The sequence below is a fragment of the Sinohyriopsis cumingii genome, chromosome 3 (genome assembly GCF_028554795.1).
Source record: "Sinohyriopsis cumingii isolate HCF-2022 chromosome 3, ASM2855479v2, whole genome shotgun sequence".
Taxonomy (NCBI): domain Eukaryota; kingdom Metazoa; phylum Mollusca; class Bivalvia; order Unionida; family Unionidae; genus Sinohyriopsis; species Sinohyriopsis cumingii.
This window is the reverse complement of record NC_142963.1, coordinates 51881999-51897388: the sequence shown is the minus strand read 5'-3', so window position 1 is coordinate 51897388 and position 15390 is coordinate 51881999. Positions and strand designations below refer to the sequence as shown.

Genomic DNA, 15390 nt, shown 5'->3' with positions numbered 1-15390 from the left:
AGATAACTAGCTTAATTAATTGTAACAGCAACTAATTTATTTCTGAGCTACAGAATCAGTTTATGTATGAAATTAAGTAATTTATCAGAAGCAACTTTCATATGGACAAACACAGTTTTCCACAGCTAGAAACATACACTTGAGTGAGTTATTTGAATTTACACCTTCACAATCATACCTTCCATATTATTCTGCCTGTGTGCTTCATTAAATTAAGATATGCTCTATTTACATTATTTGTGTTTGACTCGAAACACTAAATTATATTTTCATAAGAGAAAACAACTGCATAGATCCATACTCAAATACCTCTTTACTAAGAAAAATTCACCAAACTTTTAACAAAGTCGTTTTTCTAATTACCAAATATATGACAAATTTTCTTCATTATTATTCTATCATATTTTGATAAATTCTTATCTGTTTCGTGTCCTTAATTTACACATATTCATTAAAACATTCTCAGTGCAATATGTGAAGCCAATTAATAATTATTATTAAGTCCCTCAAACTATTCCTATGTATGTATGTATGTATGTATGTATGTATGTATGTATGTATGCTATTATGTATGTATGTATGTATGTATGTATGTATGTATGTATGTATGTATGTATGTATGTATGTATGTATATATGCATGCATGTATGTATGTATGCTATTATATATATGTATGTGTGTGTATGTATGTATGTATGTATGTATGTATGTATGTATGCCTGTCTGTATGTATGTATGTATGTATGTATGTATGTATGTATGTATGTTAATTTTCATGATTCTAGATTGAAAGGGTCATTTGCTAAATAATGTATTTAATACTGATATTTTTATAGTTGTAAGTTTTGTACACACGTTCATAATTTCAAGGAAAGTTAGATGCATTTTTATTAAATTAAACATGCTGACCTAGTTTCTGACTTACAATTAGTGATTTCGAAATGACTTAGTTGTGTCTCATTCTGCTTTCTGTTTTGCGTCTTATTGTTTTAATTTTTATATAAGAGATGATTTATTGCATTATCATCAGTCTTAGAAGAGATAGAAAATTGCGCAGCTAGATAATCAACTGTTCTGGTAGCCATAGTGGCTAGAGTTCCCGCCTAGGATGCTTCGAACCCTGGCCAGGTCAACTAAAGATTTAAAAAATGATACTAACATCTGCCTCGTTAGGAGCTCAGCATTAAGAAATTATTGTTAGGATTGGTCGGTCTGATGTCAAAATAATGTAAATGGGTGAGACATGATGTTACATGTCTGCGGCATGATGCCCAAGTGCTAGACATCACTATAAACTAGCGATATGAATGAAAAATTGTTTTAAGCCACGTTAAAAGTACAAATCACACACACACACACATACACATACGCTGGATAATAAAGGCCCAACATCTTCAATTAATGCCAACACATTTAGTCTAGACTGTAAACATTTGAATTGCTGAATCAAAGTCAGATTGAAATTTTAGGAAATTGGATAATTGGAATAAGTAAAATCTTGACATTGTTCTGTTGATATCATACCTGTCGGTACTTTAAGAGCCATTACAGACATTTGGTGGTAGAGAAAATGGATAATGAGGCAGATTAACCAGCTTTAATAGAAGGCATCTAATACGCAACATTAATCTTTGTTTTGACAAGAACAGCATCAGCAAATCAGAAATAAGTATACCATCATTAGTCTCTCTTAAAAAGCAAACGAGAAAGCAGACTCACATTTAAAATCGTAATGAAACACCATCTGCACTGGGCGTTGTTCTTACGGATCGTGAGGCACATATGAATATAAAGTATTTTGAGTTAATTCCTAAAATGCAAATAGTTGAGGGAAAAGTACGGCATTGTATAATATTGTCCTATATGTATTCTCCAGTTAAAAAGCACCAAAAAGCAATTGTTCTATTTTATTTAGGTTTATCTCACATGAAATAAACTGAAAAATATGCATTACGTAGGTTGAACATTACCAGTCTGTAGACCAACTTTATATATAATCTCGATAAATAAAATGAATGAACAACCAGATAGATTTTGATAGTATGTATCTGTCATTCTTTTATACATATTTCTGTTGGCAAATGTCTTATCTAAAAACAAGTGTTAAAAATAATTTGAACCAGATGCATCATTCAAAACATCTATTTTGCAGCTACATAGCGTTTAATCAACATCCCATCCATCGGGCTGTAAAGTTTAAGCCTGTCATGTAGACCAGGGGTCGGCAATCTTCAGCACGCGTGCCATAAGTGGCACGTCAAGAGGTTTTGTATGGCACGCGAAGAGCAGCCAAACATCTCGATTTTAACTGTTACTATATCACTGGTGGCACACGCTCGTTCATTTCGTAATTAATCCGGAAGAAAGTGGCACGGTATGTAAAATAGGTTGCCGACGCCTGATGTAGACTACTTCTATTCTTCACTGCGGAGAGTTCAGATGGATATTTCCTTTTACGGAGGAAAAGTAAATAAAATAACAGTTTTCAAATACCAGTAAATAAAACAGAATAACATATTCACATTTGATATAACACATATGAAGTGAATATTTAGGATATAACATTATAAAGACATGGATTTCTTTCCGACTTGAAATCTTACCGAATTGCGACAAATTAAGCTTTTGTTGTAGGTCTTAATCACGTTGAAATAGGACAGAAATAAACCAGTAGTGACCATTCTTTATTAGCATTCATGCCGTGAACATTTCTTGGCATCATTTTCCATGATTCATTAAATAATTTGTGACCAAGTGTGTATGGGCAGAAGTTCCTGTAACGAACCAAAGGGAAAAGAGTTAACTGATCCCGCTGCAGCGAGACAGTAATAAATAAGTATTGACCATTCTTTATTAGCAGTAACGCCATCGCCATTTTTTGGAATCATTTCTAATTATTCGCTGAATCATTTCTGACCAAGTCCATATAAGCAAAGGTTCCAGTTAAAAAAAAAACCGTAAAGCCTTAAATCTTGATTCCGCCAAAAATGTCTCTATTTTTCTTCCCGAGGAAAAACTATATAAATGAAACCAACTGTGCTTCTACGGTGCATATGGTATAGGGCTGGAGGTTTCCTCTTCGACAACGGTTGAATAAGTAAGTTAAAGGCATCGTCCTATTATAATTTGAGTAAAATATGTATTAATCTCCATAACATTCACAAAACAAATTGTATAAAAGCTTTGAAAATTAATTGGCCTAATTGGTTCGTGTTAAAAAAACGACGGGTCACTTGGTTAGACGCTGACACTTTTACTCCGCTATCTATTTGCAGTCACTTTCAACACTATATCAGCCTATTGTTAAATTTATAGATTCATAGATTCATACTGTACTTTCTGTGACAGAATCGGGAAAACCAATTTATGACAACATTTTTTATCCGATTTCTCCGTCTTATGACATTGCTGTCATTGATGTACTTACTAAAATGATATAAACCACATATCTTCGGATGAAAAGTCTATCGACATCGAACAGTCTAGCAACATTTTTATGTATGAGCTGTCAGAAGTAGGGAAGACATCTTGTTAGGTCTATGGCCGCCTTTTTAGACATATTTCAACTATTCGTTTTGTTGAAAGGCTGTTTTGACCCTCTTTATTACACCAATTTTTTTCTCATTTTCACTCAGATGAATGTGAGAATTCATCTCTTGATAACATGTATTGCTCCAAAAATCAAAATGTCAATTCTTTTCACAATAACAGGTCAAAATTAAATCTTTCTTGATTATTTCTTGATTATGCGGAGTCGTTGCTTGGAAGTATTTCTCGCCCAGTATAATTAGATAATTTCTAAGAGCAGACGTCACGTGAGTTTATGACAGCATGGATTTGTTTCTTTAAATGGACCCCTCCACCATTTCTTAACATCGAGAATTCTCCTGGTATTTTTGTTACACGTGTTTCGTAATTTGAGATAGAAATAATTGTTTTCTATGGTGTGTTTGGGTCGTGTTTTGTATGTATCCAAGCAGTGTTTTACGGCACATTAGTGTCTATATGGTGATATTAAAATGTAAAGTTCGAAAAATGTAAAACTGAATTGCACGAAATCTTTTGAAAGATAAGCCATTCCAAAGGTGTGTCTGTGTGATTTGGATTTTTAGCGTAGTTTTAGCAATTTTGCAGTCATATCGCTACGATGTATACAGTGTGGCAGTTTATAGTGATGCCTAGCACTGGGGCATCATGTCGTAGACATGTAGCACGATGTCCCACCCAGTCACATTATCCTGACACCAGACCGACCAGTCCTAACACTAACCTCCTAATGCTGAGCGCCAGGCGATGCAGCTGTTAGTACCATTTATGTAAGTCTTTAGTGTGACTCTGCCGGGGATCGAACCCACGATCTCCCGAATCCGAGGCGGACTCTCTAACCACTAGGCCAAATGTATGTAAACATAAAGAACAACTCTATCAAGACAAAATATAAAATGTAAGGAAATTAAAGTACTGTACATTGCATGTAAAATAAAAGATAAAGGCAACACATGTAAAAATTATGGTCATAACTTGTAGAGATACAGCATTCTCTAAAAGAAAAATACGAACGCTTCATGAATATGCGTGCCATCTTTTCGCATGGGCTATGATAATCTTCTCTGTGTCATTCAAATTGTAGTACACATCTCACAGCTTGGTTGATATCGGCATTTTTAAAAACTTAATTTAATCGCATATAAACACAGTTTTACCGTATGAGCTACGATATTACTTTGAAATATATCTCTTCTTCAACTTGTATGTGTCACGTTTTGGAATGGAGGTTATTTTATTGTGCAAATAATAGGTGACAAAAGTTTGGTAAGATATTGGGTCATGAAGACCATTCTACTTATTGTCACCATGAGACATCAATCAGGGCAGCAACAAGAAAGAATGAAATTAGGCAGAGAACAACAGTCAAAATTTAACAATATAAGGCCAAGTCGATCATCAAATCCCATGGTAAGAAATAAAGAGACGCAAAAACCAATTGCAATGCCATGTGACAAAAGACTCGCGTGTGAATAAACATTAGATGGTGGAAACAATAGGTCACGTACCACTGGTAGTTAGATTCGTCCCATGTGCTTACACATTTTTACGCTGATAAATGAGGTTTGAAGAAAAAGCTTGACCCGAACTTGTGGGCATATTAATTTCAAGTGTTTTGTCATCTAGGTTGTATATAAATATCAAATGTTCTAAAAAGAGATGTATTCAGCAGCTGTAATGTAGATAACATCTGACCCCAATAAAACTCGTAAGAAGCGCTATTATCCAACCGTATTCATTGCAAGAGCTTGTACAAGTATTGGTTTTGTTAGGAAAATACAATAATCTATCTTGTATATTATATGAGGTTAAATTTAGGTATGCAATACAAGTATTTGCTTTATAAATCTTTTTTAAATTTCCATGATTCCCATGATTCATCATAAAATGTTCGCTGTTTTAAATACATATATTTGTAGCAGTTGCAATATAGAATTTTTTTAGGTCTTTATCAATAAACATTAACTTTATAAAAAGTTTATATATGGTCAGATAAGATCAACAATTTGATATATAATAATAATAATAATAATAATAATAATGAGGACTTTGTATAGCGTATAATCTTTAGAAGCTCTAAGCGCTTTACAACATTATAAAACACCTATAAGATAAAAAAAAAACATATAATAATATTATTACAGAAACAAACACCATGAAATTAGAAAAACATTAAAAAAAATAAAAAACATGCTGAGAATATTTCAGGTAGGAAACATTATTAGGTCTTTAAGTTTCTTCTTGCAGTCGAAATAAGTGAGTTTTGAGAGCCCTCTTGAATGTGATCACCGTGTCTTTGTGTCTAAGTTCAGTGGGCAATTCATTCCACGTTGCTGGGCCCTGGTATGCAAAAGAACGCTGTCCATATGACTTTGTTTTCATAGTGGGAATAATGAGTATACGATTGTCAGAAGAGGAGCGTAAGTATCTTGCTGGTGTGTAAACATGGGTGAGGTCAGATAGGTATGTTGGACTAGAGTACGACAGTGAAACATAGCACAGAGAACAAATTTTGTGTTTGATTCTGGATCGAATGGATAGCCAGTGTAGGGTACAGAGCAGCGGGGAGGTGTGCTCTGATCGTGGTATTCTAAGTATGATCCAAGCAGCTGTGTTTTGAACTTTTTGAAGTTTCTGGAGTAGATATTGAGTTGAACCAGACAGAATTGAGTTACAATAGTCCAGTCTTGAAAGTACTAATGAACACACAAGTGTTTTAGTGGCATCAGCTGAAAGATATTTGCGAACTGAGCTGATGTGTCTCAGCTCAAGATATGCAGCCTTGCATATGTTCATGACATGTTGGTGCAATGTGAGAGTACTGTCCAGAGTAACACCTAGGTTTCATACTGATTGTGTGAATTTAATGTTTGCGTTGCTGATATTTATTGCTTGAGGTAACGGATGTGAGTGAGAAAGTCTTTGTGTTGTGATCAGAATGGCCTCAGTTTTATCATCATTCATTTGCAGCTTGTTACATGTCATCCATGATTTCACATCAGAAATGCACCTCTCTACACCTTGGATGGTAGCATCAACTTAGTTTTGTGGCTAGATTTGTATATTTGCGTGTCATCAGCGTACAATTGGTGAGACACTGGATGATGATCTGACACTTGAGAGCGACTGAGTGTACAGAATGAAGAGAACAGGTCCTAGAACAGACCCCTGTGGAACACCACAACAAAGATAAACTGGGCTGGAGTGTATCCCATTTGCAGATACAATTTGTGTCCTGTTGACCAAGTAGGACTTGAACCACAGTAAGGCTGTATCATGAATGCCAAATATATGTTGGAGACGGTGATAAGATGCAACGCTTATTCCTTAGAATAACTTTATCCATGATAAATTTTAATGAAATACATTATAACTGATGATACTCTAGCATTCAAACCGGATGTTTTATATCCATTAATAACTGCATTTGTTATGAATTTACCAAGTTTTCTGCCATGTCATTGGATGTAACCGTCCTGTGATACAGGTCAAAGATATTGTTTTACATATGGGTCAATTTTCGGTTCACAGTCAGTTTACATGTTATTTAGGTGATGTTTTAACTTTACGAATGCTATTACCCATCACATTAACATCAGCAATCCCCAACCCCAACCTGTGATTTCCGATCAAAACTTGCACCCCAACCCATTAAAATACCTGATTAAAAGTTCAAACAATGCACTCCAACACTCACCCCTTTAGCCAAACAAATAACATGGCAAGCTCTACAAGCCCCTCTACCTTTATAAATTAATCGCATTTTATTTCCACGATATGTTGTGCCAGCTGTTAAAGGTCGCGGTCTTGTAACGAGCAGGGATCTCTTTAAAAACGGACATGATTTTGGTTTTGATTTATCAAAATTCGTAGAAAGCAAGAACAGCTAACGTTTAAATAACAGTGCTAAGCATAATGTTTAAAAAAAGCGAAAGCATGGTTTTAAAAAATCACACAGAGGGACAAAAGTTACTCAGATCACTGTCTCGAACCGCTCTGAAAGTCTGTTTATAATATTATAAAAGGGTCGACGACCATTGTCTAGCGAAGACGGGTCTATGTATTATGGCGCAGTCAAAAGGCTAATGAAAGAAAACTACGAGCTACCTAAAATCGAACGCTTTGTTGATGATATCTGTTGATGATCATGCTTTGGTTGTTTATGGAAGTGTAAATTATTACCTAATCACTCACAAAGCTAACATAAATTCCTTTGGACTTGATTTACTTTGTGAGCGATTAGATACAGTCTACACATCGATAAATATCCGACCATGATAACCTTTTATAAATATTTGTCTCCCTTACTTTTCACATCACTGCATCTCATCTATTATATTTAACGGAGAATTAAGAAGAATTTTCTTTTGTAAACCATGCCAAATTATTTATTTCTTACACTCGAACTATTGATGGACAGACGAAAATAATACAAGATACTGTTCTTGTATCTTTAAATGTCGGTAGTCGCTTTCATACGAGGGTAAAAATACAGTACTGTTCATAACAAAAACAAAATGTGGATTTTTAAACAATCAACGATAAAACATGTTAAATGTCTACTTTTCATTTCGTTCTTAACTAGTACGAGCTAAGAGCTTTATACAGTGACTAATTTATGATGAATTATTGATTGACAACTATTTGTATGGAGGACCCAATCCTTTAAAAATTTTGAATTTTGTGCACTTAAGCCACCTGTCTCAACACTCAGTCCCTAGTACTAAACACAGGCTGTTCACGAATTATCAAATTTACGTAGAAGAAAGAAACAATCAACCAAAAGTGTCTTTTCTATTAGGATAAAAATGTATGCTCCCTGTAATCGTGTCACAAATTTTCATCGTTACTTTAATGATATTCACCATAGCCTTGTCTTATGTCACTTGTTTAGGCTCGAATAAATAGCAACACAAGAAAGAGTGAAAACAACAAGCTTTGAAAAATATACAATAATCTATTTTCCAGGAAATTTCTTTAAAAATGAAAAAGATGAACTTACTGTTTAATAGATTCAAATCCAAAAATAATCCAAGAATATATATATATATATATATATATATATATATATATATATATATATATATATATATATATTGAACCAGATATAATTAAATCAAATATACATAACACTGGACAAAGCATTGATTTACTATAACCTAGACAAAACAGTAATTCACCATAACCGAGACAAAACAGTGATTCACCATAATCTAGACAAGGCAGTGATTCACCATAATCTAGACAAAGCAGTGATTCACCACAACCGAGACAAAGTAGTGATCCATAATCTAGACAAAGTAGCGATTCACCATATTCTAGGCAAAGCAGTGATTCACCATAATCTAGACAAAGCAGTGATTCACCATAACCGAGACAAAGTAGTGATTCACCAAAATGTAGACAAAGCAGTGATTCACCATAATCTAGACAAGGCAGTGATTCACCATAATCTAGACAAAGCAGTGATTCACCATAACCGAGACAAAGTAGTGATTCACCAAAATGTAGACAAAGCAGTGATTCACCATAATCTAGACAAAGCAGTGATTCACTATAACCTAGACAAAACAGTGATTCGCCATAATCTAGACAAAACAATGATTCTCCATTACATAGGATTCAGGCCGATCAAGCACTAAAAATGACTCTTTCTATTCATTTTGCAAAATTGTGTCTAATCCCAAATAGATAAAACTCTGACCTTTCTTACAGATATAATATTTTTTTTTTTAATTATAAGTTTTCTTATTAATATTTGTTGTTGTCTTTTTATGTCCAGAAAAGAAGTGATTACGCCTAATGTAGATCACATGCAACGGCGATTGGAGTCTTAATATCAATGGTCGTTCAACTTCTCAGAAAGAGAAAAAGTAAAGTCTAGTTTTAAAAATTTCCTAATTATTATTATGAATTTAAATAATGTAAACGCCATTTTAGAGAATTTGTTGTGATCAGTAGACAATTAGGGTATCAAAGCAGGGCATTTATAGCCACCTACTTTGCAACAGACGCATCAAATTAATAGTAAGTATTTCTCGAAACGAATAACATTTTAATACCTGAAAATACGATAATAACTGGACTACCCCAGTCTTTTCCTTTACAGCGGTCGAGTAAAATATCCTTTAAAATCATACATTTAATATTTCATGTGCAATCTATGACCTATCTTTATCAACATTGCACATTGTATCAACCTTACACACAATAATAACTTTAAAAGAACAAAAATATTGAGAAACAATCTTGTTGTATTAGAGTAGATTACTAACCATACTTCCATGCATGCCATATGTCTCAGCAAGCGACTGGAACTCCAGACCAGAATACAGGTAGCAAAACATAATTAAAAGAAAATGTATGCAATACTTGCTAGCGGCACTGCCACACAGTAATTCATATTAATGTAATGTGAAGATCATTCCCTACATGTTTTGCACAAAAAAAAGAGTCATCGATATTAAAATTTGTCCTTTTTCTTAATCTGAATTAAAGTGGGAAATAGGTGTGATGGTATTTAGACGTGTAACATCATACTAACCATTACAAATGAAATAGTGCTTGTGTGAAGTGTGAAAAGGAAGAACAAACAGTTAAATTAGATTACGGGAAGCTATTGGGAAAGTGCATAGAATACAATTTTAAAATTGTCTTGGAATACGACTGTAGCTATATACAACATTAATACAACTATATTCCATAAGTCTCCGTGTTCAATACCCGTATGTGGTATTTAACTTCAACGATAATGTATTAGCCTCTTATCTAAAACAACAATTACCTTGTTATTTTCATTTCAGCATGATAGGTAAAGTTTCTTTGGAATAATTTTCGTCAGTCTTCATTAACAGGTTAGCTCCTAAGTGACTCTTAGACCAAGAGATGAAGGGCAAGGTAAAAAAAGCCGACTTGTAGTTTTGTTGGTTTCCGCAGTGAAGTCATGTTTATGGACCCAGTTTATATCAGATTGCAGATATACTATACACTGTGAAGAGACACATCCATAATGATTATTGGGTTCAAAGATCAAAGGTACGTGGCATTAGAGGTAAAATCATCATGCTGGGCTCAACATGATAAGTCCACCTTTATCAAGTTTTCGGCACATTTAATCCCATTCACTGTGGAGTTACACTTGAGGAAAATCAGCTCCCTATCGAGATCAAAGATCAAAATTACCTTAATTTGCAGTTGTAATTTATTCTAAGTTTAAACAACAAGTAGTTTGTTTCCTGGCAGAGAAACATACCCCTTGACGTAGAGTGCACCACACTTACAAAGCATGCATTAAAAACACATAAAATAAAGTCAGGGCTGTCGTAGGGGGTGGGCAATTCAGTCGACCACTATGGGCATCAAACCCGTGTGTGCATTTTGTGAAGTTTAGGTAGTGTTCGAGGATGGGAGGCGACGCTCTCCCGTGTGGCCGGTCCTTAGGCAAGCTACTAAAGAGCCAACTTATGTTACTGTGCCGTAAAGCACCAAACCAAACGAAAACAAACTGGCCATCTGACCACATCCTGACATAGTTTTCTGATTTGCTTTCAACAAATACAGCACTTAAGTCTACGTGAAATATTTAAGTGTTCCTACCTTTGACATCATGTATTACCTTTTGCGATGTGAATGACGGGACGGGGTCATCAGTAATTACTGGACACGGTACTATTAGTAATAACTGCAAAGTCACAGCATGGATATGTTACTATAAAACACATATCATAGATTATTTAAACACCACACCGAGCCTGACGCTAGATTTAGTTATATTTATGTTTTCTCTCTTTCATTGGTGCAGATAACCGACATTTCACTTTTAGCTGTATTAACAGTAACTGTGCAACCTCTCAACATGGCTAGGTTGTTCGTTTCTGCTGTAAACAGTTATTGCAATAATGTATGAACTGACTGAGGTTAGAGAATTTTCCACATCACTATGGTAAATATGTAGCTTCAGATATCGGAGATAGGTTAATCCAACGTCTCAATTCCCAGGAATCTATGCACAGAGCAAGCTGCGGAGTGATATTACAGATAATCTCTTCGCAAACAATTGTTCTGACGATGATTAATGACACCAAATCTGTGTTGGAGTGCCATTTTATAAATTCTTTTTTTTGTGACGAGAGACGCAAATACTAGAACAGGAGTCTTTTATTAGCATATTTCATTGCAATTTAAAGTTTTAGTTTAAAAAACGCTCAGTCAACTCATAAACTATGTGAAGACATTCTATATTCTAATAAACCACCATGATGACGAAGAAGGGCGAATTGCAATTATCAATAAGTCAGCTATTCGTCCTATCAAGGTTTAGAAATTTACTAATTTCGGAGGTAGAAACAAAATTAATCATTTTATTTAAATGAGTGTGATTCTTATGACCACTAATACTTATTTATTTCATTTATAATTCACGTGTTTTATCTTCTTCCTTCAATATTAAGATGGACGAGTAGAGAATTCTTGCCAGGTACCGGGCCGGATCGGGTTTCTTCACACCATTTTTGTTTGGTTTCCCCATCCCTCTCTCATCCCCATTTTCGTCAACGATAAAACAACATTCTATTGTATTATTTTTATTGTATTACAGTGGATGGGTGGAACAGACTCAGTAAAATCAAAATTTTATCGTGAAATCCAGCAGGGCCGGGTATTTCCGGGTGGTGAAAACCGAGAGACCGGTCATTATATATCCCACGGTACCAGTCTTTCTCAAGTTTAGAAAAAAAAACATTACCGCTATTTTGCATCTTGTACAGTCATCTATTTGCAATTCTTATATCAGAAATGTCGAAGACAAATACATAAGTTTGAAAAATTGATTGTAAATATTGAAATGAAATGTTCACGATTGCCACTATTTGCTTACAAATATGTTTAATTATCTAATTATAACGTAACCTTACATCTTAATTTTAGCCAATAATAGCAAGGTTAAATACAGAAAGTTTTTCATACCGCCTACTGTCAGACATAAATATAACATTCCCCTTCCTCGGAACCAGTTTATTTTTTTTTTATTTTTTTTTTTTTTGCAATATCCTAAGACAATAAGATTTTGAGAGACGGTAAATGGAATTTACTCAAATCGTTTATCATCTGGAAATGTAATGTCATATCAGTTTTGCAACCCTACGGTGGCGGTAAATTTAAAATACACATGGACGATATACTTAAATATAATTATTGAATTAGTATCATCAGCAGCAGAACTCTTTTGTCAAAATCAGTTTCGGGTCTTTTAATCTGAAGCTCAAAATATGTCAATACGTTAAATTTATAAAAATTTAGATTTATTCAAGTTTTATTGCCAAGTGAAAATTTATATTTTGCTCAATTCTTTGTCTCGCATTTTGTGTCAATCGACAATGAATTCGCAATTCACTTTTTCTTCCTTCTATCCTGAATTTCCTGATTGGGCATGGAATTACGAAAATACTCAGCAAGTGAACATTTCCTGATTTGATATTTAAAAAAAGGGTTGAAAAACTTACACAGTAGCATCCTTGAAGTGCACATATAGTTGCAGGATTGACTTTTTCGCATATTTAGGAGCAATTTTTCAAGCATTAGTCAATACAGTTGAACCCGTTATAACGCCATGTTTGGAGTCAAAAGAATAGCATCGCATTATTAGCGGGATCGCGGTAAATTTGTTTTCGATAAACATCCCCATAGAAGATGTCATTGAAATTTTAATTTGATCAGTTTTAACTAACCTCTTGATCAAATATCGTTTGTTTGGTTCGCCGGGTTTCATCAGACATCAAATATACTTCAGTTCTGAATTGTATACATGACAATCGGACCGACACGGTGACGGTGAAGTTACGGCAACATTAACCACAGTGTTGGGATTAAATATCCGCTAAGGATACGAATAATCGGCTTTTTTGAGAGCATGTATTTATGATGCTAAAAAAGAGGTCATCCTTAATTAAAAAATGGGAGCCATGCTCTCATCGCGTTATAAGCGGACTCGTGTTATAATAAATTGCGTTATAATGGGTTTTACCTGTAGTTCTGACATCCTAGTGTCATTTACCGTCAAGACAAACAATCCATGAGTAATTCTGAATGTGTCTCAGATGCTAATTAATTTAATCCAAGTTGCTGTACTTATCATTTCTTTTTTAAAATTTGTTTTGGTTGTAAAAGGATGAACCAAAAATGACATCGATAAAACATGTATGTTGACTTTGCGTTATACAGAACTTTATTAAACACAAAAGCGTTCCAAGCAAAAAGAAACCTACTAACGTTCAAGACTTTAAAATTAGATAATGTGCTTCTGGTTAAATTTCCTAATTTCAATTTGGAGTGAGAATAGAGACATAAAAGTTAGAAGAAATTGTTAGTTTTTTATGTCCTAGTCCATTCTAGTCAAAAAATTTTAAAGAATGCGTTTCCGGACATCAATCATTAATTTTAGTTTTGTGCTCAGAAAGTTTAAACAAAGGACAAGTCCTGCATAAGTACTGCCTAACTCATTTTCTTGAACTCGGACGCGGTATTTGAGCTTGAGAAAAAAACAAGATTGGAAAACACCGAACTGAGAATGAAGGATCTGAGATGAAGATCAACGTTAAAGCTTGAGACTGAGCACAGGATTATTGGCAGAAAATGGACTTTGGTCTAACTGATTTTTTTAAAATCTACTACTACTACTACTACTACTACTACTACTACTACTACTACTAATAATAATAATAATAATAATAATAATAATAGAACAATAAGAGAACAATATAGATAATTTTTTGTTGGTTTGAGTTGATAAGAAATAGAAATAATGATGAAGTAAGCATATTTTTTTTACAAAATACACAATGCGGTCAGCACATCAAAGTGTTTAGCGATATGTCTTTCTGTCTGCCGTTTTCATCTCACTTATCGCTCAAAAGTAATTATATGATGACTAATCACCCCTCCTCAGGTAACCTCCGAGACGTGTTCGACTGACGTACAACTGTTAACTGGTCGACTCAGAACCAGGTATACAAAATTTCATTAACATCTGTTACGATAAGGAACAATGCCGCCTACTTTTATGTGTCATGCTTGAGTCAACCCATGGTTTGTGGACCTCTTATCTTCTTTAAAGGATACAATCAGCTGCCAGACGGCAAGTTTTTAAGAAATTTCAAATTTTTACTTTAAATCTGATTAAAGAAAATACGTTTAGTTTTCTCACTTTATAACACTGAAACAGTTTTTTCGCCTTTCCCAAAAAATTGATTTTTGGCAGCAATAGTTTCATATTATGGAACACATGGTGCAACCGTTAAGATCAAGGTTAATATGTTATGGGCATTTCACTTTGATTCTTTTCTGCATGGTACACGTATTCAGGCTTTCTGGATATGAGAATACAACTTTTCATCTCTAACCACTTTACTACTGTTATTAATGGTTGTAGATTTGTGACTTGGGCAGATATTAATGCACATTTAATTGAATTTGCAAGACGGAATTAAGCTGCGAAGATGGTCAGTGTACTCAAACATCCAATCAGTTAGCCATCCAACTCCTTCACTTTAACCTCTGCTTTCTTCTCCTTCTTCTACCGACCGCATGATCATGGGGTTGGCAACATATTTATGCCGATGATATCATTTGACTGGGTACTTCTACATATCCATCAACTTTTTTGCATATTCTTCTAAGTGCTCCATCACATTGTGAAGTTGTCCATTTAAACGTCTGTTTCGGCAATAAAATATTATTCAGATGGTAATTAAACAAATAAATGCGTTATTAGACACGGACGTTTGCAGGGTCTACCTCGGCTGTGACTGTCACATGGCGAAGTTATCTTTTCCTTTTTATCAAGTTTAT

General features: G+C 34.3%; 1 non-coding gene across 1 annotated transcript; it reads right to left on the bottom strand.

Moving 5' to 3' along the window:
- Positions 1–4547: 4547 nt before the first annotated feature.
- LOC149802849 (U6 spliceosomal RNA) lies at positions 4548–4656 on the bottom strand. Its single transcript, XR_016420382.1, has one exon. It is a non-coding gene; the product is annotated as a U6 spliceosomal RNA (small nuclear RNA).
- Positions 4657–15390: the final 10734 nt, after the last annotated feature.